Source organism: Oryzias melastigma, linkage group LG3 (assembly GCF_002922805.2).
Source record: "Oryzias melastigma strain HK-1 linkage group LG3, ASM292280v2, whole genome shotgun sequence".
NCBI lineage: Eukaryota > Metazoa > Chordata > Actinopteri > Beloniformes > Adrianichthyidae > Oryzias > Oryzias melastigma.
The window spans coordinates 1,660,641-1,665,135 of record NC_050514.1 but is presented as its reverse complement, the minus strand read 5'-3'; positions in this window follow the sequence as shown (position 1 = coordinate 1,665,135).

The following is a 4,495-nucleotide window of genomic DNA, read 5'->3' as shown; positions in this document are numbered from 1 at the left end:
CTCCAGCACATTTCTTCATTCCTGCTGGTGCTGTTCTGTTTAGTCTGGGCATGCTGCAATGTGCTCATCACGTTGCTCAGCTGAAAATGTAGCGTAGGCCTCCAGTACTCAAAGCACATGAAATCGTAAATATGTACTGTGCGTGTGAGTGATTATAATTGCTGGGTCCTCACATCAAAAGCTTTTCAATCTGCACTTCATTATTGGTACACTTAAATGGAACTTGAAATCAGTGTGTGTGTGTGCATGTGTCTGTGTTTGTGTCTCTTAAGTGCTGTGAGCCTCCGGAAAACATTTCCACGTTTTGACAACTATGACTGCTCTCACTAAATCATCAGGAAATCTCCCACATGCTCCGCCCCTTTGCAGTACGTACTTAATGCATCCTCTCTCACACTTGTACACATGAGCACAAACTGTGTCATAAAAGAAGAGGTTTTTATCAAGTCACAGTTTTCTTTTGCCATGAAGGATATCACGGTTTCACAAAAAGGTTTTATGTCTGGTTTGGTTTGGTTTTACAATATTTAAGTTTAATAAAAAGAAGGGAGACATAAATAAAGGTTTTTCTAAGTTTCTGACTTGGACACCCACCTTGACAAGTTACACTGCCTGTACACACTTGGCAGCTATCTAGGAAATTTTCATAACTGGATTAATATTTTATTTATTTCATCTTTTGTATTTATTTCTTTGATATCTTTGCTGGCACAGCCAAATATTAGAGGGTTTGGACATGGGAGTCCTATGGCGTATACCACATGTGTCAAAGTCAAGGCCCAAGGGCCGGATCCGGCCCTCCGGATTATTATATCTGGCCCTCCAGATAATTGTGACAAAGTGGTCACCTTACTATGATTTGTGACCAAAAAACACGTTCTAGGCCTTCAAAATCCAAAAAGTGTGAAAAATGCTAATTTAGCCAGAATGACTTTTCTTTTAACTTCTATACTCACTTTATGTTGAGACCAAAAATCATGCCCTCTACCTTCAAAATTGAAAAAGTGTAAAAAGTTACAATTTAGTCAAAATGATTATTTTATTTTATTGTTGTTAATGGCCCGATGTTATCTTGCGCTTATTTCTAACTTGTATATAATTTTCCCAAAATCTATTATTATGGAGGGTAAAGTATTGAAAGTTATTTAAGGTTTAAGTTGATTTATTCTGGAATAATATTACTGCCTTTTTATTATTCATAATTCTGCAAAAAAAAAACAAACAAACAAACAAAAAAAAACAATGTTTTTAAAGTTTTAACAATTTAGTCTTAGAGTGTTGAATAAATATTTATCCTGTTTGACCCACGATCTAAGGTGTGATTGAGTTTGACACCCCTGGTATAAACGTATTCAGGGCTTTTCTGCTTTCCTTGAAAATTCAAAGCGATTTATAGTCATAGTCCTACTCACCAATTCACTGCCAAACACTGGCGCCAACCTTCCACCAGAGGTAATTTGAGGTTTAGTGTCTTGCCCAAGGACACTTTGACACATGGTTGGGTAAGGTGGGTATTGAACCTGCAATCTTAGGCTGTGCTCACACCAAATGTGATTCATGGATCAAATTTGCCTCCTTTGTTTTGACATGCACTGAATTTGTTGTTTTTTGTGTCCAAAAGTTTGTTGATGAATCACACACATAAGATGAATTCATGTGTAACCTTTATTTTATAGACTCATTGAAATACTAAGAAAGACAGATGGATGGACAGATAGACTTTAATAAGAGTGAAGTATGAGAGAGGTTGTTGTGTTTGGTTAAACCACTAACTAGATGAAATCAACAAAACCATACAAAAAAGGATGACAAAATAAATAATTAAAATGTAAAAATGTCATAATAGACTAGAAGTCAAAAGATGTAAAAGTCACTTAAAAATATGTACATAATAATGAATGTTATAAAGTTTATAGTGTCTGCAGTATTCATAACTGTTCTGATTATTTTGTGATCAGACACCCGATTGTTTCATACCTGACATGTTTCAACAGAGACCTTCCGTCTGTCAGGTATGAAACAATCGGGTGTCTGATAACAAAATAATCTGAACAGTTATAAATATGTACTTAGATTGATATGCCACTCAAGTTTTCTTTCATCCTACTCTCCCAACAGTGGAATCTCTGACGGATCAAAAATCTCAGCCTCTCTGTGAAACATTGAAACACTGAAACACTGAAACACTGCCACTAAACTGCCAGGAGGCATCCGGACCAGATCCTCGACCCATCTCAACTGGCTCTTCTCAATGCGGAGGAGAAGCTCTATTCCGAGCTCTCTCTGGATCACAGAGCTTCTCATCCAATCTCTAAGAGAGCTCCCAGCTACCCAGCAGAGGAGCACTCCACCCACCAACAGAGGGCAAACTACCTGTCTCCGGTCAAGAACCATGGCCTCAGTCCAAGCAGTGCTGACCCTCATCCCAGCCTCTTCACACTCGGCTCCAAACTGCTCCAATACATGCTGGAGGTCCTGGCTCAATGGAGCCAATAGAACAATATCATCTGCAAAGAGCAGAGATGAAATCCTGTGGTCCCCAAACCAGACCCCCTCCGGCCCCTGGCTGTGCCTAGAAATTCTGTCCATAAAGACTATGAACAGAACCGGTGATAAAGGGCAGCCCTGCTGGAGTCCAACATCCACCGGGAACAGGTCTGACTTACTGCCGGCTATGCAAACCAAGCTCCTGCTCTGGCCATATAGAGACCCAACAGCCCTGAGTAAGGCTCCCCGGACCCCGTACTCACAGAGCACCCTCCACAGGATACCAAATCGGACCGCGGTTGAACGCCTCCACAAAACACATATGGGCTGGATGAGCGATCTCACACAAACCCTCCAGCACCCTGGAGAGGGTGCAGAGCTGGTCCACTGTTCCACGACCAGGATGGAAACCACGCTGTTTGATCTGAGGTCAATCCATAACATCCATCTCTCACTCCAGGTAAGTGTATTGGTCTGTTTTTGAACTCAGAACCGGATCATCTCTACACTGAGAGGAGACCTTTGAGATGGTTTGGACATCTGACAAGAATACCACCCTGAACACCTTCTATGGAATTATGGGATCTCCAAACACAAGGAGAAAAGTAACAGGGGTTAGGACATGTGTAGAGATTACAGTACGTATCTTAAATAGTGTGAAATGGTGTTGTGTGTGTGAAACTGCACTGGAAGTTCTACAAATGAATTGCCCTCTGGAACCAATAAAGTTTTCTGAATCTGAATCATAATACAGGAAATGCAAGACCAAACAAAATCAGGGAGCTTGATATTAAAAGTTACAAAACAAGAGAGTAAATGAAGAGACACTCAGAGGGTTATAGAATCTGGAATATGTCGTCTAAAAAGCAAAAAGAAAAAGAAGAAAAAGAAGATTAATGAGCAGCCTAGAATATACTTTAAAAAACAGCAATGGAAATCTGATTTAAAACTAATCAAAAACCAAACTTCTGCTTTACTACACACCCACATGTCGAACAGGACAGAGTCCAGCTGCTGCTGTAAGGATTTTCTTTCATACCACTAAGTGAACTCACCATTCTTGAAATGTCAAATCCCACTGAACATCTGTGTTACTATCTTGCAAAAGTTACATTTTCTTCTCATTTGACTTCATCTGAACTCAGTCTAAGGAGGCAAAAATATTTTTTCTTTTTTTTCTCAAACACATTTGTGATTCAAGCTCAGCTTCACAGGCACCATTAGTAAAGAATTTGAGTCATAACCACTTGGTAGAATAAATTATGGCTCTCAGTCTGAAAATAGACAAAGCAGTCAAACAAAGCAATAATTACTAAAATAAACTGCATGAGTACAGTTTACCTTTTGCTAGCCGCAACTAATGTATTTTCCAATCTACCCAAGAGGGACCACGTTTTTCTGTGACCATTAAACTGGACAACGACAAAGAAAAGTTGGTGCCAAAAACAAAGATATCACAGTTTTTTCACATTTAGAGCAGTAAGCAGTTCAGATAAATATCTGTTCTTTTTTAACATCATTTCACGGTTATAAACTGCATCCAATCACAGCTAATAGAGTCAAAGACAGAGAAACAGAGGAATTAGGGATAGGTCCATAGGGAAGGAGAAGGAGACGGCGAATCAGTGAGATGATATAATTATAAAGCTGTTCTGTTTGAGGCTAGCTCTGTGTTCACAGCTAGCAGAGGAAACTATTTTCAGGTATGAAATGGATCCATCCTGACTGTGCTTCAGGGGTTTTCAAGAGAAAGAAAATGAAATCTTCTTTTGATAAAGACACTAAGACAGATTTTCTTTGTGGTTCCAGAGCCCTGGAAGCTAAAGCATGAAAGCTTTGTGGTGCTTCCACTCGAGTGGATCCTAAAATATACACAGCAACCCCCTACTTTTTAAAAAATCTTTTACTCATGTGTCCATTCCAGTAGCTGAGCTAACAGATAGAAAAGACTCTAGTGTTTGAGGCTAAACTCAACTTATTTAATTCTTTCTTTTTTTGTATTTCTTCT